At 56.3% G+C, this 24898-nt stretch overlaps 1 protein-coding gene across 2 annotated transcripts in view; it reads right to left on the bottom strand.

Moving 5' to 3' along the window:
• Window positions 1-24379, bottom strand: part of LOC141950514 (ATP-sensitive inward rectifier potassium channel 12) — a 45668-nt gene extending 21289 nt beyond the window's left edge. Inside the window, exon 1 of one of the 2 annotated variants that reach the window (XM_074885398.1) lies at window positions 24297-24379. The gene's annotated coding sequence lies outside the window, so the exon portion shown is untranslated. Of the gene's footprint in view, window positions 1-16698; window positions 17749-24296 lie in introns of those variants that run through there. The other variant, XM_074885396.1, reaches the window with a different exon arrangement.
• Between the last annotated feature and the right edge of the window lie 519 nt (window positions 24380-24898).

The following is a 24898-nucleotide window of genomic DNA, read 5'->3' as shown; positions in this document are numbered from 1 at the left end:
AGAGGGACGTTTCTAATCACTCCAGTTGGAAAAAGTCCCATTTTTACATTTGCTAAATTAAAGGATGTCAGCGTCTGATGCCAAGCCCAGGCTCCCTTGGAAATTTAAACTAATGACACTGAAGAAAATGAGCTGAAACCAGAGCACAAACGCTTCCACCTTATCCAGCCACACCAGCCCTGACCAGCCATGACCGTGGCAGGGTTTAGATGGCAGCTTGCAAAGCATCAACCATCCCAAAGATCTAAACTTTTTGCCCCAAAATACAATCTTGCCCACTCTGCTAGGTCAGAAAGTGCATTGCTGGCACCCGGGCAAGCCGGGCTGCCATGCCAGGGTCCCCAGTGACATCCCCATCCTCCTCCAGCCTCTCAAAGGGCAAATATCTCCCTCTTTTATGCATACAGCTGCTCTAGGCAATGGGGTTTCCATCAGCACAAGGTGGAAGGAGCAAGAGCAGAGTGGCGAGTGCGATGGCCGGATTTCTCCAAATCTGGTGGTTCCCGCAATTGGCTCCATCCCAGCCCCGTGCAGGCAGGCACCAGGGTCCCGGCAGAGCACTGGGGCTGCCGACTGCCACACGGCCCCTCTGCTGTCCCTCTCCCCCGATGGAAATACCTGGGCTTAGGCGAGGGTTTCGCTCCCTGGCGCTCTCCAGGCTCTGCTGGGGCGTTTTTGTGCTGCAGCTGAGCAAAACCACAGGGTGGTGGTTTTTTTTTTTTTCTTTTTATAATTTTCTCTGCGAGATAAAATTAAACAAACAAGCCCTTCTGGGAGCAGTGCGAGGAAGGGAGCCTGCTTTCCTACAGATGTGCGTGTCCTCAGCAATTACAACGACTGAATTAAGCTTTCCCTGTGACTGGGACATTTGCACAATCCCCCTCCTTTGCCTCCTGCGGTTTCGCTGGTAGGAGACCAGCTCGCTCTGCCTCTCCGTGAGGTCATTACCCAAACACCTATTTTTCACAAAAGCATTGAGAACAGGTTTTTTTCCTTGACCTCACCACCTCGCCATCAAATTAGAGTGGTCTCAAGCGCAAGGCTGGGAGTGCTCAGTAAAGCAGCATGTGCTAGCAGAGGATAGAATAGAATAGAATAGAATAGAATAGAATAGAATAGAATAGAATAGAATAGAATAGAATAGAATAGAATAGAATAGAATAGAATAGAATAGAACGCAACCAGACACCTCCCAGGGGATGGGGCTGCTGAGGAGGGGGAATGCTGTGGGTCAGGAGCAGAGATGGGGTGTCCCCGCTGCCCTCCAAGCCCTGGCTGCAGCCCCCGAACCAAAGAGGAGTGGCCGTGGCATGAAGACTTACAAACACACCTAAACTTTCCAGCTTTGTGTGATTCAAGAGCCAGCACAGAAGCCGTTGCCATAGCTTTGCAGACCACCGGTGGGTTTTGTAGCACAATCTGGACCACGGATCTATGCAAATCCCCAAGGCAGAAGTCTTTATGAAGGCATATGACAACCGAAAAAGAATAGCGCTCAGTGCTCTACTCCCACACGCCACCCCCCAACTTCACCATCATTTAAATCAGCCCCCAACTTCACCATCATTTAAATCAGTCTTAAGTTGGAAGAATTCAAATCAACACTGTCGTCACAGAGCCAAGCAGAGAGGTGACACAACTTGGATGCTGCCAGGGAAATTGCCCCCCTGAGACTCCAAACCCATCAGCCCATCACTTTTTGAAGCCCCATCGAGGAAAATAAATGAACTGGCAACCCGCTGCCCTCAGCCCTCCGTCCCCTCCAGCCAGGTCTGCCAGAGAGATTCTCAACCAGCCTTCCCCCTGGGATCAACGGGAGGGGCACCACGGGGAGAAAAAAATATCCAAGACACGCTGCTGAAGCTGGAGAGCCACAGTTGGAAAAGAAATCAAAGCTTCCAAAGAGAGAGATGCCAAGGAGATATGTTGTTCCCAAGAGAAACAGGACATTCCTCTCTGAGGGGGAGGAAGGGAGGAGGAAGGCTCATACCACCGCTTTCAGCTACCCGGCATAGGTGCTCGGGAGGGGCTCTGTGCACAGCAGCCTGCTCGGGTGGCTTGTGCCCGCTGTTCAGTGCTGCAGGCACAGATGGCATTGCAGCTACTGACTTTTTTTGTTGGGTTTGGGTTTGGTTTTTTTACCCTAAAAGCATGTTTTCAATTTGGGGGAAAGGTTGCTGCCTTCTGCCAACAGCCAGGCAGATGCAGAGCCGCTCTCGGGGCTCGAGAGCCTTCCTGCCATCCTGCCCCACACGCCCAGACCCTCTGTGGTCTCAGGGGATGCAGCTTGGCATCAGCAAACTGCTCAGGGCTCTCACGGGAATCACATAGGGAAGGAGCTGGGGGGAAAAATGATGTTTTGCTAGTGCCAGAAATGCCAAAATCAGGTCCCAGTCCAGTGCAGAGGGTGAAAGATCAGCAGTTTAGATTTTCCTTGCGAAACACTTTTTGGGTTGCAGGATCAAGCTGGAAGCAAGTTGGGGAGATTGTATCAGTGCACTTCCAGTTGCTGCCCTGAAACTGCCCAATTTGGCTAGTTCAGCATAATTCCTGCAGCAAATTGTTCCTGCAGCAAGTTTTATACCTGTGCCCTTGGGCAAAGCTCTGACAGCATCCTTTGCTGGGAATAAGCTACCTGCCTCCTCAAGGCAGCACCTGGGGAGGTAGGAGGGAGAGGAGAATGGGCAGCAGAGTTGGCCCGGCTATAAATAACCCCGTGGAAAGGAAACAGGAGAAAAAGCAGAAAAGAGAAACTAATAAATCCAGGGAGATGGGTGCAGCTATGGGTGCTCAGTGCAAACAGCTCCTCATGCTCCGCTCCCCAAAGAATCAGGCACAGCGAACTACTCCAGAGCCCTGGGCGGGGTGTGCAGTACACAGTGCTTAGTTTGTGGCAAGACCTCATCCACTCTGCTTCATTCAAAAAGATAAAGGTGAGAAGGAGGAGAGTTAAATTAAGGAGAGTTAATTTAAGGAGACTTAAATTAAGGCGCCTGTTGGACCATGCCAACACAGCACCAGCCTGACTCCTGGTGTCACCGGCACTGAACGCCCTGCAATCCCATCCCCAAAAGTGCCAGCAAGCTGTGAAATAGCCTGTGTTTAAGGCAATCATTATTTGCAATCTGTGATCCCAGAGAAAAAGGCAACTTCTCATTTTTACCAATAAAAGGGGAATTGCAGAGGCTCAGCAAGCACAGTGGCCAGCAGGTCACAACCAGCAGTGCTGGAGTGATTCATCCTAAACAAGCTAGATTTAGTCAAACTGGCCTAGAATAAGGCAGGGAAAACAGCTCAGAGTTTGCCCTGCTGATGCCTGTCAGGTATTAGCCCATGGAAGTGATGGGGTCAGTGGAGAGGACACAGAACAGGATCATCCCCACCATCGCTTTCCCCTCCACCTCCAGAAAAATAAATTAAAAGCTTTAATTCCAGCTCCTGCATCTGGATACTGCACTGAAATGCATTAAAGAGGGTTTATTTTCCCCCCACTTTTCCCAACCCATCTTCCCGGAGCACATTGATTCCCATCCCCAACGGCTGCCGGAGGAGCTGGGGACCGGGCACCGCTCCGCAGCAGCCACCAGACTGGTTTTCCCCGGAAAATCATCCGAGCCACTTCAGTTTTGCTTGTGTGTAACTTATTATTAAAACTGAGCAAATAATTCAGGGCAAACACTCCAGGAACAATGCTTCGTCTTTTCATTTTCTGTTCTCGAGTTGTCTGCAATTTTCCCAGAGCTCAGGAGTGATTTAAAGACCTGTCTCCGGACAGGAGCGCCTTGCTGCGATGGCGGCTCCAAGTGTTTGATGGCCCGAATTTCACATGTGCAGATGAGGACACACCAGACACATAAGGATGGATGAGTCTTTCCTGGTACCCTAATTAGACAAGCAGAATTTGCAAGTGGGTTTGGGGTTTTTTTTTTTATTGTGTTCGAGACCTGCAAACACTTCATGCAGAGTTAACAACTGCCTGTTCGTTGAGCAAGGCTCGGCGAGTGCTCTGCTTTCTAGCTATCATTTTTTCCAGCCGATGGTACCAACCTGGACACAAGATTTCCACGGAGCACTTTGTTCTCAGCCCCTCTTTGCAGCCCAAAACATTACTAAGGACACGGCAAAGACGTGAGGAGGATGGGACCACAGGCAGAGCCAGGGGGCCATCGGTCTGCGGCAGCTCTGACCTTCCAGTGCTGCAGCCATCCCAGGCGTTTGCTCCCTCATTAGCAGAAGGGTTGGGGAGAACGGATCGGCTCGGTGCAAACTCCCCATGGTGCTCGCATGACACAGGCTGGCAAAGGCAGCTCGCCCCGAAGCTCGGGCAAACGCCAGCCAAAAAAAAAGCAGGGAGGGGAGAGCCATGCTCCAGGTTTGCGGTGCAGGGGTGCCCAAATCAGAGGTCCCTATCACTGGAGTAAGAGGTTATCCCCCCCGACCCCATTCGCCTGTCCCTGGGAACCCCCCACTGGGGTAAAGCAGAGTCTGTCCATACAAAATGCTGACTCTAAGAGATACCCTCGACCCTTTTCCCGGAGGACAAGGACTGGTGTCACCCACTGCTGTGACCCCAGACACCCATCAGGGATGCTGAAGGGGCTGAGAAAGGGGCGCGCGCACACACACACACACACACACGCACACGCACATCCCCCTGTCTGGAGCTGGAGAGGGAGAGCTGGCATCGAGGGCAACCACGTCTCGTTTGGGGACCTGGCCCTGGAGAAAGGAACGGCTCCCAGCTTTGGGCAGGGCAGTTGCTGCCACCTGGTTTGTTTGCTTTCAGGATGGAGCAAACCGATGACATTAGCCTCCCGCTGTAAAGACCCCTCCAAAGCAGCTCATGTGTGAGACAGAAGGAGCCATTTAATGCCCTCCAGCACCCAAAAGGGGCCGGGACTGCTCTCGGGGCCATCCCAGATGTCCGAGCCTGGGGCTCCATTAGTTCCTGCTGGAAATCCCTCGCCAGCCGAACAGCTTTCTCCTCCCATTGCGTAATTGCACTTTGTCGAACAAATCCAGCCACCGGCGCTGCATTTTCTCCAGCATCACTGCTCTCCTGTAACATTTTCCTTATTCCTTTCACTCACTCTGGACAGTCACCGAAGCATCCAGAGAGGGAAAGAGAGACAAACCCAATGCTCATCCCACCCGCAAAGCAAAACCCAGGATGAGAAAAGGGGGGAAGAAAAGCACAGAGTGGTGTCAGGTGCCTCTCCCCAATCCATCCTCTCCCAGTTTGCCTGTGGGGGTTTGACAAAAGTGCTTTTCGGCTGACAAAATGATTACAGGGTGCCGAGACAGTAAGTTGCACATGGATTTCTTCCCTGCATTTCAAGCAGGGTGAGGACATGGCTGCAAAAGCAGATGCATTTCTGGAGAGGTCGCAGTGGTGGGAGAGAGGGGAGGTGGCAGGAGGGGGGATTTGGGTAGAGGAGGAAGGAGGGATATTTTCTGCTCAGGGAAAAAGCAAGTAGAGTGTGTGAAGCCAAAGGCAGGTGATGCTGCAGGTCCCCGTTGGAGTAGGAATGGCTTTGGGAGGATGCTGGTGCCATGTCTGGACCCAAAGTGGGAAGGGGAGAACGTGGAGTCGCTGTCTCCCTGAGCAGGGTCAGCTCCTGTGACCTGGCTACGAGGTGAGGTTTGGGCAGCAGCAGTGCTGGGAACGTGTGTGCATCTCCCTGGTGGGAATAGAGCCTGAACGGGGCAGAGCGAGGTGCCCTGGGCACACTTGGACTCCCCGTCCCTGCAGGCAGTGGGTGCTGGGCAGCGGGGAGGAGAAGAGGAGGATTTCAGCTCCAAACTCAATCTGTTGGAGAACTTGGCCTGCTCCCCGTCAAGCTGAAAATAGCACATATGTAAGGACGTGCACGCAGTGCTGGCTGTGTCCTCGCCGAGCGCTTCCTTCCTGCTGTGCTCCACACAGCACCCCGGCCCTCCGCCTGCTGCCTCCGGCCCCCTGCAGCCCCCATATTCCCCCCCATGGGGGCCAGGTCTCGGGCAAGAGGTTTTTTTAGCTCCTTAGAGCATCCTTCTTTCAGCAAAGTGGGGCCAAGCGCACAGGTGCGGAGCTGGAGCCTGGCCCTTTCACCTTCAGCTGCATTTCGTGTTTACCACAAGGTCCGTCCAGCAGCGGCATCCCCGCCGTTATCATCTGGAGTGGGCGAGGATGAGCGCGGCTCACGGCGGGAGCCGAGCTTTATTAGAAACCGGCATCTGGCTCCAGCCCCGCAGGCAGCTGCCGGCCTGGGCTCGGGCTCAGGCTCAGGATGGGGCTGTGAGCGCACACGAGTGCCCAGGCAGCTGCAGCAGCAAGCGAGGAACCTCCTCGAGTCCTCAGTATTCCTCCAGATTTTATCTCCAAATCCACTATTGGCGGTGGGAAAATAAAGACATTGTCCTCCTCTGCAGGAGCACGGGCTGCCCAGCCAGGGTCGAGCCCCAGCCCTCAGAGGGATGGTGAACTAGCAGAGCGTGCAGCAAGCTGGAGGATGGAGATAACCCCAGCAGCAACCAGAGCTCATTCCCGCAGCAGAGAAGGAAGAAAAAAGGCCGAACTCCCCACAGACATCGAGCACAGGAATAATGGGAGAGTTTTGTGGGACATCGGCCGCAGCTCTGAGCACAGCTTGTGCAAAGCCCCGCTCCTCTCCCATCCCTGCTTTGAGTGCCTGCTAAAATGTTCCCCTAAAGGGCAAGTCCCCCAGGTTGGAGGAAATATAGGGTTTCTCTGAATGAGGCTTATGGGGTGATAACTGGGGTTATAGTAAGTGAAAAAAAGCAAATAACACCGGGGGCTGGGGAGGGATGTACAGGCAACCCACGTGGCACTTTGTGTATGGCAGAAGATTGTTATAAGCACCCGGGTTGTCTTGTGCTCAGTGAATTCGGGGTGCACTATACAGCCACTATAGGATGATCTCCTAAGCAGAGGGAGCTTAGCCAGGCAGCCCGGAATTTCAGGGCACAGCCCCGCTGCAGTGCCCAGCAGGAGAGGTATTGCTTTGCGAAAAAACTTTTCTCACCCCAAATCTCCACTCTGCCGGGATGTTGCTTTATGATGACGGCCGCCTCATGTTGCAGAACTCAGCTGGGGACAGCGGCCGGGTGCAGGGGGATGTTGCTGGCTGGGCAGGAACCGAGCACGGCTCTACAGCACACTCGCAGCCGCAGCGCACTAAAAACGCGCCTGAGCATCGCCAAAACCCCACTGCTTTCCGAAGGCCCCTGAGGAACGGCATTAGCGAGCATGTGATATCAGCTCTCCTGAAACAAAGCCATTGTGGTTGAAGCAGGATCCTTATTAATTCTTTCCTCTCTTTAATTTCCATTTTTTCTCAGTTCCCTTTCCAATTGCTCAGGTAGGGCTCGGGTAGGGGCCCCGCCGCTGCCAGGCTGTGTCCCTGTGGCACGGTGCCACCGACGTTATCTCTCCATGACACGGGGATGTGATGAGTGCATTTGGAGTCGATGGTGAATTTGGAGGCACACAAGGGGATGGGAGCCGTGGATGGGGCAGAGACCCCTGGGTGGAGGGGAATGGGAGGGTGGGGAGCACCAAAATAAGGTCCCAGAGCCATTGGCGGACAGGCAGCGGCACAGGGGGGACTCACACCCGGGTCCTGGCCCCGACCACACTCCAGCTGGAAGGATGGAGGCAGGAAACTGCCACTTACTGAAAGGGCATTGTTCAGTGAAACATCCCAGCTTCTCCCCAGACACCACCCTCGGGGACAGGCCACAGGGAAAGGTGTGGGACAGGACCCCCTCAGCACCCACAAAACCCACCCCAGCAATCGCCCTTCCTGCCTCTGCCAGCAGTACCCGCCTCAGCCACCCATCACTGACATAATTCCCCACCACCCTTGGGTCCCTCCATCACCCTCATCCCCCTGGACCCTAAAAAGCACCATTTTCCCCATTACATCCCACATCTTTGCACCCCTGCAGCCCCCTCCGGCACCAGTCCTGCAGCACCCATCACCATTGATGCCACCGACACCATCAATGTGTCCCCAGATCCCAGGGGATGCCGACGTGCAGGGACAGTGTGTGGACACTATATGGTCCCAGGGACTCCTATGATGCCCAGTTGCCCAACATTACATAAACTGCCTGGAGCCAGGACTGTTTTCATTTGTGTTGCCTACAGCACTGCACTCTTCAACTTTATTTGAATAACAAATAATTAATAATAATTAATGACTGGGAGAACGGTGTGGATTGCCAGATTTTGCTAATTAGTGAACAAGCACCATTGCAAAAGCAAAGACAGGTGTCACGTGGCCCTGTCTCCACACCGAGGGTGGGCTGTGGCCGGGGATGCAATGGGGATGGCAGTCCTGTGGGACTCTTGGCCCTTTTGGGGGGAGGAGGAGGAGAAGCGGCGCTGCAGGTGGTGGTGGGACCAGTCAACGGTGCTCGCAGGGTTCCGCTGGTGCCCACGTGCAGGTACCTCAATGCAGCCCTGCTCCGTGCCCGCACGCGTGCCATCGCACGGCATCCCACGCCTCGCTTTCTCTACTCACTTATTAGAGCCTGGGACAACACTACTTAATTGTCTGATGATGGCACCATTCCATATAATTAATGGGAAAAACAGCACCAGCTTGTTAGAGAAAAAGCCTTTGCTCCAGCAGCCCCACAGCTGAATCATGCTGGGGACACTCTTCTCCTGAGGCCCTGTGCAGGTGGCACCCCCTCGCCGGGGTTGGGGGGGGAGCTGAAAGCACCAGGGACACCCCACTGCATCACCGATGCTGGAAAATATGGAGGAGCAAGATGTGAGCTACTGGATGTCCTGTTCAGTGACATTTGGGGTGCAGGGTGACATGGCAGCAGGTGCCTGGACCTCACACACCTGCAGCTGCCTGGGGGCCTGGGAACACTGACCCTGAGAGGGAAGGAAAAGGGAAAAGGGAAAAGGGAAAGGGAAAGGGAACAGGAAAGGGAAAGGGAAAAGGGAAAGGGAAAGGGAAAGGGAAAGGGAAAGGGAAAGGGAAAGGGAAAGGGAAAGGGAAAGAAAAAAAAGAAAAAGAAGTAAAAGGAAAATGGAAAAGATTGAGAGAAGGGAAGGGGGAAGGGGGAAAGAGAAAGAAGAGAAGAGAAGAGAGAGAAGAGAAGAGAAGAGAAGAAGAGAAGAGAAGAGAAGAGAAGAGAAGAGAAGAGAAGAGAAGAGAAGAGAAGAGAAGAGAAGAGAAGAGAAGAGAAGAGAAGAGAAGAGAAGAGAAGAGAAGAGAAGAGAAGAGAAGAGAAGAGAAGAGAAGAGAAGAGAAGAGAAGAGAAGAGAAGAGAAGAGAAGAGAAAGAGAAGGGAATGGGAAGGGAAGGGAAGGAGGGAAGGGAAGGGAAGGGAAGGGAAGGGAAGGGAAGGGAAGGGAAGGGAAGGGAAGGGAAGGGAAGGGAAGAGGAAGGGAAGGGAAGGGAAGGGAAGGGAAGGGAAGGGAAGGGAAGGGAAGGGAAGGGGAAGGGAAGAGGGAAGGAGAGGGGAAGGGAAGGGAAGGGAAGGGAAGGGAAGGGAAGGGAAGGGAAGGGAAGGGAAGGGAAGGGAAGGGAAGGGAAGGGAAGGGAAGGAAGGGAAGGGAAGGGAAGGGAAGGGAAGGGAAGGGAAGGAAGGGAAGGGAAGGGAAAAGGGAAGGGAAGGAAGGGGAAGGGAAGGGAAGGGAAGGGAAGGGAAAGGGAAGGGAAGGGAAAAGGGATCAGATTCTCTCATCTTTGATCTGCTCAAGTGCTGACAGCTGTATCACACATGTACCATACTTGTGCACACTGGAGCTCTGAGAGCAGCAGGATGCTGGAGTGAGCGATGGACAAAGCCCCTGGACCTGGCTGGCCAGAGCCAGCCTGCAGGCAGCAGGGTGCTTCCCTCCCCGGGAGAAGAAGGGATGAAGCAGAGCAAAGCCCTCTCTCTCTGTCCCCACCATGGAACCCTTCAGGTCCCACTCACTTTCCTTAACCCTTGGAGCACCCCGGACAAGCCCTCAGTGCCAGAAGAGCCCCTGTGCTGCTCAGCATCACTCCTGCTGCACCTCCAAACCAGCCCCTCACTTTACACCCACCATTAGAGCAGAGTTGTGTATAATTACACTTCACTGGCTCTCCCCTATAACTGTAATTCCTTTGCTTCGCTGAGTTGCTTCCCCTTCAGCACCACACATAATCCATTGCACTGTAATTATACGGGAATTTTAATATCTGATGTATTTATAAGATGCACTTAATTCATCAGCCCCTTTAAGTACATTGTCATTACAGCCTTCAGCGCGGTAGGAAGGATGACTCGCTGTCAGATGGAGATTAGCTGGCCCCTGTGTGTAACGAGTTGGAGGGCATTCTCAGCCCAGCTGAGAACCATGCTGCCAGATCTGGCCCTGGGGTATCCAAGGCTGGGGAGCAGGACCCCACCACGCTGGGTGTCTCAGCTCCCTGGGGGTGTTGGTGCTGCCAGGGCTCCCCTGCACTGCTGCAGAGATGAAGGGCAGCACAACCCAGAGCAGAACCTGACCCCACCCCTCCTTTCCCAAATATCTGAATCACCTGGCAGGGCCCAATTTGGCATTTCAGAAAAGAAGGGCCTGATCCAGCGCTGGCTGCCCAGCGTTGGGGGAGGTTTATCCCTGCAGCCCACGCACCGGGGGTTCCCTGAAGGGGTCCCAAAGGTGAAGGATCCACATTTTGATCCCTCCAAACTCACAAAGAAAGTAGGCGCTACTGAAGGTTTATTTTTCCTGGCATTTGCCTCAGTGGCTCCTTTCCAGCCGTGTCCTAAAAGGGAACCAAAGGCCTTTGAGCCTCTTACAGAGAGCACAATGCAATGATTTTCCCAGCCTGGGCAGGAGGGATGAGCTCACTGGCGTCCTTGGAATCCCCCAGCTTCGGGGCGTGGGGTCCCTGTGCCGTGCACCACGGGCACTGGGACTGGCCAGGGTGCCCGGGAGGGCAGCGAGCTCAGCAGCATGCCAGGAGGCAGCTGGGCTCTGTCCCACTGAGCAATGCCAGCTGAGCCTGAGAACAAGGGGCAAAGAGGGAGAGGGAATGTGGAGGTCTTGGGGACTCACGAGGAGTCCTGGCTCCCACCAGGGGGTGACACCATGTTTTTCGCAGTGGGATCATACTTGGCTTTCCTGCAGCACTGCAGTGATGCCCACACTGCCCTGCCAGGTGTCCCTGTGGGCAGGTGGCACCCAGGGGTGGTGGCATCTGCCCTCACTGAGGCCACCTCGACACTGGCCATGAGGCACCAGAGAGGCACAGCCCAGCTGTCCGTGGCACTGGGTGACCCCACACCCTTGGGGCAGGACAGAGACCTGCCAGGTCTCCACAGCACCGGGTGACCCTCAGGACAGAGCTGGGGCCCTGCGTGTCTCCAGGCTCAAGCCCTCCTCCTGCTCCACAAGCCGTGCTAGAGTGGAGCCATGCCACAGAGGAGCTGCAATGACATTTCAGCTAGGGGGGGGGACCCTCAGCAAGTACCACCCTGAGCCTCAGGGCTGCTACCAGCACCCCAAGCGCACCCACAGCCCTTGGGCTCCTGGTGGGTGCTGGCACTGGAGCAGCTCCCAGGTGCACCCCGACATTCGGCAGCTGTCTGGCAGAGTGATGCACCAGCCCCCCGCCACACCACGGCCTCGGCACGACCTGGCAGTGAGGTGTCTCCCCGAAGGTCCCTGCTCCAGCACCCTGTGACTCCCTGGGGACTCGAGCTTGGGGCAGGAAGAGTGCTGCAGCCAGCCTGCAGTCCCCTCCCTGCTCCATGTCACCAGGTTGTGGCACACACAGAAAGCTCCAGAGCTGCATCCCCAGCCTGGGGGTATCTGAGGGGCTGGTAATGTCCCATCTCCTCCTCCCCATCCAGAGGGACCCTGGTACCTGCTCCCCACAGGAGGTCACAGCCTCCTGCCTCAGTTTCCCCATCTGCACCATGGGGCTATGCTCTCTGAGGAGGGTAGAGATGGGAGCGTGGTTGGCAGGGGATGCCAGCAGTGTCTCTAACCTGACCCCATGCTTAGGACCAGAGCAGGGCTTGCTCTGCTCTCCCCCTCCCCAGCCCCTCCTTCCACAGGGTGCTGCCATCCAGGGGGGAATCCAGCTCCCAAGGTCACTGTGCAGATGGGGCTGGGGACAGATGGGGCTGGGGGGCAGACACCCCAACCCTTGTGCCTAACCAGCCTTGTCAACCACCCTCTCCAGGTCCTGGCCGCCCCCTGGGCCTCACCTGCCCCGCAAGTGTCCCCCTCCCTCCCCCCTCTCCCCAAAAAGCAAATATCCAGGGAGATGGGCTCCGCGCTGCAGCTCTGCCGGTGGCACTGGCGGCTGAGCAGAGCAGACTGCAGCACGGCCGTTACGTAAGCCCGAGCCCGGCTCCGGGGATGTAGGACACCGGGGTTATCCCCCAACCCGCCCAGGGGCTGCCACCTTCCCCCTCGCCTCAGCCCTGGGGCTCATGGAGCATGGGGGGGACCCCCACCGACTCAGCCCACACTACAAGGGGTGCAGGGGGGCCTGGGGTGGCCCTGGGGGTTGTTGTGGCCCTGACATGGGGCACAGGGTGGTGGCAGGGGGCTGCAGTGGGGGGACATAAATGTGCAGAGGGGTTGTGCTGCTGTGGGGCAGGGAGTGGGGCAGGCGACGGGATGGGATGGGGCTGGGAGGCGGTGGGTGCTGCACCCACATCCCACTGAGTCCTTCTGCAGCCCTCAGCCACAACTTCACTGGGGCTCACCCGTGCAAGTGAGAGTGCAGGGACAGAGCCGGGTGGCCAGGTTGTGACTCCTGGGTTGTGCCTCCCTCAGGGTGACTCACAGAGCAGGATGAACGCAGCCAGGGCAAAGGATTCCGGCCTTTCTCCCAGCCTGCATCCACCTGCTATGGCTTCATCCCCATCCCCGCATCTCTAGGGGGTCAGCATCCCTGGCGACAGCCTTCCTGAGGTCAGCGCCCCTGGGGTCAGCCTCCTTGGGATCAGCATTCCTGGGAACAGCAGCCTTGGCATTAGCATCTCTGAGGAGAGCACCCCTCGTGCCTCCAGCACAGGATCAGGGCTTCCCAGAGCTAAAGGGCAGATCCTTTCACTGCGGGACAGTCCTGTAGGGAAGCGGAGGTGAGGGGTGGCACAGCCGGCATCACCCACCCGCGAAGCCGCTGTGCCCTGTGCCGGCAGCACGACGAGCGGGCAGGCAGGGCTGGCAGCACCGGAGCTCCCCCAGGGCTGAGCCCTACCTTGGTTAACGGACTGGCAGGGGCCTGGCAGCATCCCCTGCCATGGTGTGGGATGGGGACAAGAATGGGGTCCCCCACGGCCCCCCCAGCCACGTGGCTTCTCTCTGGCTTTCTGCCAGGCGTAGTCTGGATTTGACCGTTTCTGTTTGGGGCTGGAGAGGGGGGGGAAAAAAGCCTAGGCTAAGGCTCCCAGCAATAGGAGATACCAGAACAGGGAATTAATGTTAATTAATTCATAATGACGCTGAGATAGTGATACCAGATGCTTCAAAAGTCCAACGGGGGAATCTGAAAGAGCTTTGCAAAAAACCATCGCCCACCGGCAGTCCTGCCTTGCTGCAAGCTGGGAACGAGGGAGTGAGCTGGGAACCAGGATCGAGCTGGGAACCAGGATCGAGCTGGGACCAAAGGATTGAGCCGGGACTGAAGGATTGAGCCGGGACTGAAGGACTGAGATAAAACAAGGGAACAAGATAGCAACGAGCCAGGAACGGTGACAGAGGGGCATGTCCCAGTGAGGTGACAGCACCACAGCCACCCAGAGCTATGGGGACCAGCACTGGGAATCCCCCAGCCACCTCACTCCCTCCCACCTTTCTCCCTCCCACCCCAACTCAGAATCTGGAGTGGGGCTGGAGCAGTGAGGTGCCCGCTGTGCTACACTCCCCGGGGCACAGGGGCTCTCTGAGCCCCTTAATGCTCATTTTTTCTCTCCTTTCCTCCATTTCGGACACATCAGGTGCAGCGCAGCCAGATGAGTGGGCACTGGAGCACCCAGGGGCCTGCAGGGGAGATGGAGGGACAGGCTCACGATCTGGGACAGGGACACAGGTCCTTCACCAGCTGGTGTCCCCACACCGGCAGGACAATTCCCAGATCCTGCAGTGAGTTGGCAGCACGAGGAACGGGTGCAAGCTGGGCTGGTTTCTCCCTTCTCGCATGAGAGCAACCCTCACCCTGTGCTGCCGAACCCAGACTGGGCTGGACCTTAGCCAAGGGGCACAAAAGAGCCAAAAAGGGGCTTGAGTCCAGGTGCCACCTCCCCAGGGCTGGAGGCTCTGGAGCCAGCGCTGGCAAAGATGCAACCATGAACAAAAACCACAGACAAACCCCTGGGCCTGGAGCCGTTCACCACCCTGGTTCCCGCAGCCAGTGGGGAGGGATTACAGTTCCCCCTGCGGTGATACAACCTGCACCCAGAGGGGACCCCAAATGAGGGCTAAGGGAGGTGGCCAAGGACATGTGGGGCCTGGCAGTGGCAGAGCAGGATGGCATGGCATGGCCGGGACACGGTGCTGCCATCGCTGCTTACATAAGGAGCCCGCGCCATGTGCCACGCACCCGAGCGGCCGCGGGAGAGGGGGACGGTTCTGTCCCTCCCGCAATCCCTCACGGTGACGGTGCTCCCGCTCTTTCCAGAGACAGCATCCTCAAAACTGCCAACCCATCCTCTTTTCTACCCGCGCAGAAGTTGGGTGAGGCTCCTGTGTCTCTCGAGCACATTTACACCCTAAAACCTGACACCAACTGGGGAGAAAATGCCGGGTTGAAGCTCGCCGTGCAGTTCCCCTGACAGCTCCGCCGAAGTTTATCCGCAGCGGGGAACGGTTCTCACCGTGCTGCCGGCGAAGCCGCCCCTGCGGCCCCAGGCAGCGGGGAGAGGGGAGGACCCACGGTGAGCCGTGGCCGTGGCCGGAGCATCGCAGAGCACCACAGCACCGTGCTGCGCAGCCGGGGGGATCACGGCCATCCCTCCCCGGCTGGTCCTGGGGGACTCACCATGTCCCTTGGGGTCATTTCAGGGCTCAATAAAAATCCACCTTCACTTCGTAGGTAAAGCAGCTCTTTCGGGTAAAGAACAGCAGAGGCAATACAGGATTTCAAAGTGTGTCATAGATCAGAAGCAAGAAATAAAGTGGCCTTTAAGGTGCCTTCCCCAGCAAAGCTGGTGTTTTATTAAGCCTACCCAGCACGGATGGGAATGCTCGCTGTTATTCCAGGCCTGAAAGGAGCAGGCGAGAATTTTTTAATTTTATTTTTTTTAGTCTTGTTTTCATTATTTTCTGGTGGTTTCATTGCTTTGTGCTCACACAAAGGGAATTTCACCTGCTGTTCAGAACAAAAGGCCCCGGAAAGTTTGGCGGAGAAGGGGACGAAGGGAAAGAGCTTTATAGAAGCAAAATGAGTTGTTGCAGGGTTTGGTTTTTTTTTTTCACAGGGAGCTGTAAAACATCCTCAGCTCTTTGGTGCCTGCGGGAGACCTGGCACTGGCACACGAGTCCCCTGTCCCCACCGGTGTCACCCCTGAGCTGGCAGCAGGGAGGTCTCACAGCCACTATGCAATTGGGGTCGATTTGGGGTGCAGAGAGGGCCCGTGGGAAGGCAACGGGATCGCTTCCCATCCCTTTCGCATGTAAGCAAAGTCATCGCCACACTTTCTAAGAACAGGAAAGAAAAAATCCAGCCCTCGTTTGCCGACACCACTGCAAAACAGGTGGTTCAAAATCACAAGTGCAGGGGGGAGAAAAGCCCCTATTTGGTGATTTTGTGCTCGTATTCACTGCAAAACTGTCCGGGAACGAATGCTGCTAAATACACACCATTTTCCCTCTAACACTCTTTGCTCTATAATTAAGAGAGACTTCTAAAAATACAAATAGCCTCAAGCACCCAGAGAAGGCATGCAGGTGCTGCTAACTGGAGGCACTTTAGTACAGCTCATTTTCTGGACAATTTTACTAGCCTGGCTTGCGCTCAGCGCCGATACTATTACAGTGATGCAATTATGCTGCTGCTGTCGTTGTCGGCTCGCTTTGCTTTTTTCCCTGCGCTTTGCAGTTTGCCTTCGAAGCACACACACCCCCCCCCCCCCCCCACCTCGCAGCTCCTGGGCTCACCCCAGGCTTGCCCCCCACGCGGGTCCAGGCAGGTCCAGGCAGCCGGGAATAAGAGGGTCACATGAGTGTGCATGGCACACGCGCGTGCGTACACATGTGTGCACAAGCACAGGGGCATAACCCCGCGTGGGCATTTCCAAAAACAGCCAGTGTGCAAAAGTTTTGGCCGAGAAAACGAGCTGGCCGGGGGAAGCGAGCAGAAGCGAGCGGGAGCGAGCGGAGGCGAGCGGGAACCCAGCGAGGCACCGGCGCTCCCCGAAAGGCAGCAGCAAACCCTCGCCGTTGGCCACGGAGGGAGGGGGCCCATGGCACTGGCATGGTGACGGCGGTCAGCTTTGCAAAATCCGCCCCCCCAAAACCTGGCATTACGGGCACGGGGGTGAGGGGGGGAACTTCACCCCCACAGCTGCCGCTGCGAAACTTCCCCGTCTTATTTCTCCATTAGGGCTGCAATAGGTGGAAGTGATTGACTCACTATGAGACTGCTGTTTTTGCCTCTGACTTGAGATTTAAGACGGAGCTGGAGGAGCGGAGGAGCCAGCGCGCTGGCTCTCTGGCAGGCAGCCGCCGGAGCCGTCACTTACCTCTCACTGCATCCAGCCCCCCCGGCCGTGGGGCTGCGGGTCCTGGAGAGTTAGCTGGCGGGGGACCCCAGATCCACTCGGGTTTCTTGCAGGACCGACATTCGGCTGCTGCTTCTTAGGCACAGACCCAACCCCTCCATTCCAACCACAGGGAAAAAAAATCTTCTTCCAAAAGAAAAAAATTAAATTAAAAAAAAAAAAAAAGAGGGTGATTAAAAAAAAAAAAACCCACGTTTTTTTCTTGGTTCGGTTTCCCCCTGCCAACCCCTGGAGAAAAAAAAAAATAGATAAATCCCAGCGACCAAGAGATCCAGACTCAGGTGAATTTAGCTTCAAACTCCCTCTGCGCTTTCAGAGCCTTCACCCTCAAATGGGCTCTGGAAGATGCTGGGGGACCCATCGTCGCCAAAGTGTCATCAAATATCCTTCGGGCTCAACTCCGCTCCTGCCCGGGGAGGGTGGACTTCTTCCCTGCTTGCTGCGTGCTGTGGAGTTGGCAGGGACCTGCCTGTTTCAGCCTCAGCGTGGAGGGTGGGTGGGTTGGTTGGTTGATGTGGGTTGGTTTTCTTTTTTTTTTTTTTTTTTTCTCCCTGCTATTGGTTTTCTTGCTATCTGATCCTGAGCGAGCGCTGCAGCTCACCGCTTCCCTGCTTTTTTCCCCCAGCTCCCAGCCTTTTGACAGGGAATGAAACACAGACACCCAGTGAGACAGGCTCCGGCTTCTACAAAGCTCCACTCCCTCCTACCGCCTTTGTCCGTGAACAGCAACTACTCCAACTCTGCCCGTAGACACAAGTGAACCTCTGCATCAGCACTTTCCTAATGGCTGCTTCGCCCGAGTCCTTCGGCCCTTCTTCTTCCTCGCTTCCTCTCCTCCACCTTGATGGCTTCCGCTTGCTTTTTCTAGCCCGGCCCTGGCTCCGACAGCCACAGCCGCGACGAAGCAACAACCCTTGGATCCATCTCAGCTCCCCCGCGCCGGCTGCTGCGGTCGGGGGGTTGCGGCCCCGCAGTCCATCACCGTCCTTTCTGGGCGCCTTCCATGAAAAATCGATGGCGGGTACCGCGTCCCCGGAGGCTTCGCTCTGCTTTTGGCTGGTTTAAGGGGCAGGGTCTGCGTGTGTGGAGAGGAGCCGGGGGCAGAGGGAGGGCTGGGAATTGAAGCCACTTCTTTTTATTGCAGGCGGGGATTTTCTTTTTAATTTTTTTTTAAGATTGATTGGAGTCCAAGTTTATTTCTTGGTGATGAGCATTATTTTAAGCCATTTGGGAGGCTTCGGGTGTCTCCAGGTCACCCTGGCCTTAAAACAACAAGGCCTTTTTGGGGAGGGTCAAAGTGAAACCCTGCTCGGGCAGCCTTTTCCCCCCCGCGGAGGAGAGCGGGCGGCAGAGGGATGCTGCAGCGGGCTCACAACCCCGACTGGCTTCCAGCCAGCGGGAGATGCAAACCAGCCACCATCTGTAATTTTTGCTAGACTTCCTCCACACTCGCTCGCCCGCAAGATCCCAAGGCTGCTGCCTGCTCCTTTTTTTGGGGATTCGCGGGCTTTGTTCAAAAAGAAAATCACAGCCAGGAGACCTCAAGCCTCGACAACGATGCTTGACGCCGCTCAGCTTGGCTGTCACACAGCCGGCAGGTCACATAAAAACTATAAAGCCCCCAGCACATGGAGAGGTCGCGTCCCCACCCACCCCATCTCCCTTTCGCATCACCTCCCACCCCTTCTCAGTCTTCTCTTCACTCTTCGTCTCCCATCACAGGTTTGGGACCAGCGGTCCCTCCCTCTCCTCTTCCCCCCAGCAGCATCCCCGAGCAGAGACTTTCCTCATCCCCAGCTCCCATCCTCTCCCCAGCACAGAGATGGAGTACTGTGCTTCCCCTCACCACTCCCAAACACACCTGAACACCCGAGCATCTCAGGGTGATGCTTGCAGCTCTCTCCACACCAGCTTGCCTCATCTCACCCCACCCATTGCACCAACCCCATAAATTCTGAATTCTAACCAACATTTTGAAATCCCCAAATGAAAAGCACTGCAGGGTCTTGTTCTGGCAGTGGTACGTCTAAACCCCCACGGATGCTCAGCTAACAGCAGGGATTCAGGTTTTGCAGATCGGAGGGGACACCAGCCCGTACGCGGGGCATGGTGGCCATAACCATGACCACCCAGGGAACCAAGGGGCAACCATCAGTGTCCTGACACCAAAACACTGCTCCCTTCAACATGTCAGGCAGTCCCTCACACACTGGCTTGCTCCTCTCTGCAGGCTCCTCTCCTGCCACCCCACTGTGTTTATCCCTCGTGGAAAGATCTCCACATCCCCCACCCCTGGCCCCGGTGCCCAGCCGGTGGTGCTGGCCCCAGGCTCCCCGCAACCAGCTCCCTCCACTCCCTTCAGCAATAAATATAATTAACGCACTGGGCAGCCCGGAAATTGGCTGCAGGACTGGGGCGAGTGGCTGGCCACTGGCCAGGGCTGGGCAGGGAGGCACCACCCAGGGTTGGGGGACCAGCTTTGGGGTCTCCAGCCCCGGCCCCCTCTCACCTGCCGCTGCCTGGCACGATGCTCTGCCAGTGGCAATTTTGAGCTGTGTGAGCAGGGTGTTTGTCCAGCAAAGCAGCGAGTGGGAGATGTTTGGCGCTTGTACGCAGGGGGATACATGGGGATTCTGGGAGGGCTGCAGCCCTTGGGGCAGGCTGGGATGGCAGAAGGGAGCTGGGCAGCCAGAACTGGTGAGGCTGGTGTTCCCATCAGCCTGCCATACTGGTAGTTTACCCCTCCCTCCCCAGTTTGCTATGGGAAATGCAAAGAAATAACCTGGGATTTTCATCCCGGCAAGCCACAGGATTTACCCGACCCCCTGTGGGAGGAGAGAGGCTCCCTACGTTTTTGCCATCAGCTCTGAGCACCGCTGCTCCTGGGCTGGGGAGAGCCGTGGGGAAGCCCATCGCCCCCAGTGTGCCCATCTCGGGGTGCAGGACTGCAGCCCCAGGCAGCCCCATGGTCCCGGCGGGCTCAGCCAGGGAACAGCTCGGCGCAGGATACGGCCTCACCCTGCAGCCAGGCCAGCTTTGGCCGTTCACTTCAGAGCCGTCTAAGCGAGGAAAGGAGGGCGAGAGGGTGAAGCGAGGGGGTGCACCCAGCGGGCCCCTTCCCGACGCCTGCAGCGCAGCCGCACGGGGCCGTGAGCAAGTCAGCGCAGAGCCATTAGGGCTAATTTAATCAAGACGGATGGTCCAATTGGAGGGCTGCCGCCCATAAATCCCACGCTTGCACTGCATTAGTGTCAGGGCTCCTTGAGGAAGAGGCCGAGGGGGAGGAGAGGGGGGGAGCGGAGCTGGGGAAACGTGCTAAGTCACCCGTCCTTCTGATGGCACGGGGCCGCTCGGACTGGGTGCCACCACCCAAGCACGCTCCCCATCCCATGGTGACAGCCTGGCCCCGAGGACACGGCCATCCTCCAAACCCTCCAAAAGCCTGACAGCTGGGTGGGATTTTGAACAACCTGGTTTTGCTGAACCCCAAAAGGTGCAGGGATGTTTGCAAATCCCCCACGCCAAGACAGGGGTTTTCTCCCATGGGAATCTCCCACGCTTGTTCCAAGGGGTTTTGCTGCAGGAGGGAGATGGGTTGGTGCAGGAAACAGGCTTGAAGCCCCACGGTAGATCACAGTATGATAACTGGGACTCCAAAGTACAAGCCGAGAAAGACCCAAGGTTGATGGACCCCAGCATCCATCCCAGAGCCCAGCTGAAACACCCCAAACTCAAGCCATGTCAGCCTGCCTCCGGGCTGCAGGATTATCCCCGTGGGGTGCCAGTTCCGATCTCCCAGCATTCCGCTCCCTTCCCACCTCTGCTCCTAGAAGGGCCATTTTCAGGCTCAGGGTTGCCATCTGATGACCCAAACCAGCTGTGTTCCTCCCATCCCCATCCGCTGGGTGCGGGCAGCAGGAGACACGCTTGCCGCTGCGCTGCACAAGCCGAGTCAGGAAATAAGCTCTCATCTATCAAAGTTAAAAATAGCCCTTATCTTTGCCATTAACACGCCTTGCCCCTGACTCTCCGGCCGAGCTGGCTCCCGTCTCACTGCCTGCCTGCACACCGAGGCCACCGTGCTCCCAGCCGAAAAACCAGCCGCGGGGAAGGGGCCGGACGGCTGCCGCCATCTGCTCCGGGCGCTGGCATCGCCGTCGGCACGGGATGCCGGCTCTGCCAGGCCGCACTGTTGGCCGGCACGGTGGTGTGGAAGGCCAAGTCCTGGTGGGTTTCGGGAAGACAATGGGCCAGGGGATGCGGCAGACGGATGGGAGGATGGCGTGGGTTTGTGGTCATTGCTTTCACCCCTGGAGTGCTCACAGAGGCTGCCTGGTCACCCAGCAAGGGAGAAAACAGGAGCGTTGGTCTGATGCAGAAGAAAAGATGCTTGTCTGATAGGGATGGGAGGTTGATGGGGGGATGTCAGCCTGGGAAAGCAGCCGAGGACATCAAGGAGCAGTTGAATGATGGAGAGATGGATGCTCAGACCTGATCTTCAGGTCCAGAGCATCGCAAGGGCTATGCCAGCAGCCGGTTAGCAGGGAGCATGACTGAAATAGCTCAGGGAAGCTGAACTCAGGGCACGAGGAGCAATGAGCTGGGGCACTGCCATGGATTTCTCCAGAAGAAGGAGAGCGCACATCCCTGTGCACCTTTGGTTTCTGGTTGTGCTTCAGTGCAGCCAGGAGGGAGGGAGGGCAGGGAAGGAGCTAGACTGCCGGCAGGAGGAGCACGGCGGCTGAGGTCAGAGCTTGCAGTGGTTTTATGAGACCATGCACAAGGTTCTGGGGACCAGAAAGTGCTGATGGGGGCAAGAATCAGTCACCGCTGTGCAGGGGTGTGGAGCAGCTCTCCAGAGGCTGGGTGTGAGTGGCACGGTGCCCAGCAGGTCCAGCTCCTTGGGCTCAGCACCTTTGCATCCACTCGGCCGGGAAAGAAAAGCAAAGGCAGGATTGGGCCTGAGGAACCATCAGCCAGGAGCAACAATCTGTCCCATGAAAAGCCCTGGAGCAGGTGAGCCGTTTCTCCCCCACAGTGGCTAGCACAGGGGGAAAAGACATTTGTATTTCTGCCAGCTGACAAAATGAGACACCGCTTGTAGCCAGTGAAACTCTGCAGATTTTGCTAATACAGGATTTCTCCATCCAGCTTCCAGCTGGATTCCAGCCCCAGCCATGACGCGGACACTGGCAGCATCAGCCGTCGCATCCCAGCACTGGCGTCCCTGAGCAGACCAGCCCTGTGACACACCGCGGGTTCAGGCTCGCTACAAACTCAGGAGCTTCCCCATGGTGGGAACACAGCTCCCACACTGAGGTTTGCTCCCACCCTCTGCATCCCTGTGTTTGCCATGGGGACCTTGCTGCTGGGATTACAGTGTGTCCCTTGGGAGACTCTGACACATCTCAGGAAATTTTCCCTTTCTATTCAGCTTAATTCCACCCATTAGAGCTTGTTTCAGCAGGGTCCCGAGGGGATTTCGCTCCCCAGCATCCTCCTCTGACTCTTCCTCTGCTTCTCTCCTCCTTCATATGCGCGCTGCTCGCTTTGGGAAGGCTGATCCTTGCTCCATCATGAGCAGCACTGGCCCAAGCAATCATATCCTCCGTAAAACACGACCCTGCACTGTCCCAGCTGATGGCGGGTACATTTTCCACATGGTCATGATACTCATTTTGGGACTTCAAAGGTGCTGACCCTGCCCCACTGCAGGGAGGCCCAGGCCACGTCTGTGGGACAAACTGTGGGAGACCTTGGCCAGGACATTGTACCATGGCCAGAGGTGGGAGTCTGGTCCTTATCTGTGGCTGAAGAGCAGAAAAAGAGCCAGTTTGGGAAAACCATGTGCCCTCAGCATGCCACCACCCCAAGATCAGGCCAGAGACTATGTCACACTGGGATCCTGCCTGGAAAAATATAGGACAAAGCAGGAGGCAAGAAGCTTATCTGCTGCTGTCACGACCTGCGGTGTTTGTGGGGAGGATTTGAGGAAGCAGATGGGATTTCCTAGCCCTTGTGTGTAAGCCCAGTGCTACCTCCATGCCCCAGGCCAGCTGGGATGAACATAGCTTTGCCTTTTACCATGGGATGCTCCAAAAGGAATGGCAAAGGACAGGTCCCCTGGTCTGCCCATGGTGTTCATAGCACCCAGGAGAAACCATCGATCCCCCTTCTGCTCTCCTCACTCCACCACCAGTGCTCAGCTCCCCTTTCCCTTACCCCCCGGGCAGATTATTTTAGGACAAGGAGGAGGAAAGAGCAGCAGCGACCAGCCGATGGCTGCTCATAGCAGAGCCCAGGCAGGCTGGATGTCCCAGGTGTCGGACAGGCACCTTGTATAACCCAGAGGCTTTCCCAAAGGGCTTGCTGCAGCTGAAGAGCCCAACTGGCTTCTTATATAAGTGACCTCAGGGCAGCGCCTCTGAGACCACCAGACCAGGCAGCAGATGCTCCGAGGCAAAATCCACCCTGTCCTGAGCAGATGTCACCTAATCAGCACGTTGGCTTCTTCCCAAGACGGTCTTGGGGCACACAGTAAATATCTTATGTAAGCACCTCTGGCCTGGGGTCAGACCCAGTTCAGCCTTGTCATACAGCAATGTCCTCCTGGACAGAGGCACAAGAAGGGGCTTTCCCCAGCATGGACCTGTTATATGGTTGTAGAACCCCTTGGTGACCCATCTCCACAGCTTTGCCAGACAAGGCTCCAGAGAAATACTGGTCTATAGAGAAGAGCCATCCCTCCCCAATGGTAAAAAAGGACAGAAGGGGTCAAAATGACAAGTCACTTCTGCCCCCAAAACTATTCATCCTCCAAGGCTTGGTAGCTAGGTATGCAGCTGGAGGGAGCATGGAGAGCCCAGCACCCCTCCATAGCAAGGCCAGTCCTCCCAGTCTCAGCTGGCTGGCTGGACCTTACGTACCTTCTGTGATGGAGACATCACACCGAGCCAGGAGACCTCTGCCAGCGCTCAGCCCTCACCTCTTGGGAAGGTTCAGATCCCAGTCTCCTCTCTTGTAGGTCAGCTCCCAGATTTCTCAGTATGGCCAGAGATACAACAGAAATCCTTCCTCTTTGCCCCGAGCAGCCTCCTGGAGCCCGCTGGAGCTGGGAGGCTGGAGAGAACCCACGGATGGATACAGCCAGGGGTAAAAGCAGCTGGGCTGGGGCATTAGCAGGCTACAGAGGATAACCTGTGAGCAACTACAGCACTTAAACTGTCAGAGGTGAAAACTGAGGCAGGGGCTGCACTGGCAGATGCTAATTCCTCCCTCAATGTCCTCCCTCCAGACTCACATCTCCAGGGGATTTACCCACATGGCTGCACAAGGTTTTTTGGTCCAAAACCACACCAAATAAGTGGGCTTGGGCTTCACTATTGCCTTTCCCTGCCAGCACCAGCTTTGGGGGACTTGCCCATCCATGCGACATTGCCTTTCTGCCACACTAGATCACAGCAGGTGACACACAAGCACAGGGGGTTCAGACATCAGCAGGAGGATGCTTGGAGGCACGGGTAGCAAGCAGCCAAGGGAGCAGACAGGACACAACCTACCTCTCTGCCTGCCCCAGCCTCCCTGCTCCTCTTTGACAGGTCACTTAAACACCGCAGCCACCAACAACCTGTCCCGTCTTTCACAAGAGGCATTTCACACCAGTCCTTGCTGCTAAATAAAGCAGCTTGAGCATTACTTGCACCACCCAGGCTCGCCAGGGCAGTCCTGGACAAGAAGCAAGGTTAAACTCATCCTTGCAGAAACAGCACCAGCAGCCTCTCCATCAGCACTGCTGCCCCAGGCTGAGTTGGCCGTACCACTGTCAGCCTCAGGCAGAAAATAGAGTCAGACAGAGAATTTGGACCTCTGTTGTTGCAGCTGGCTGAGAGGAACACATCAGCAAATATTTGTGCTCTCCTGTTATGGGCAAGGCCTCTTTGCCCCATCGGTTCCCACTCACAGGCAGCTCTCAGGGTTTGAGAAAGGGCAAACGGGTCCATCTGGCAGCTGCCTGAGGCAGCCACAGCCCTCAGACCCGTGGTATGGCAATAAATATAAAACCTTAATGAACTGCTCAAGTCCTGTCCTCAAGCATGCAGCATTAAGTGACACTGGGCAGCTGCAGGCTCCAGAGGTAAGTGCTCAAACTTTGCAGAGTTGA

Source organism: Strix uralensis, chromosome 16 (genome assembly GCF_047716275.1).
Source record: "Strix uralensis isolate ZFMK-TIS-50842 chromosome 16, bStrUra1, whole genome shotgun sequence".
Lineage (NCBI taxonomy): Eukaryota > Metazoa > Chordata > Aves > Strigiformes > Strigidae > Strix > Strix uralensis.
The sequence above is the reverse complement of the archived record's forward strand: the minus strand, read 5'-3'. Positions and strand labels throughout refer to the sequence as shown.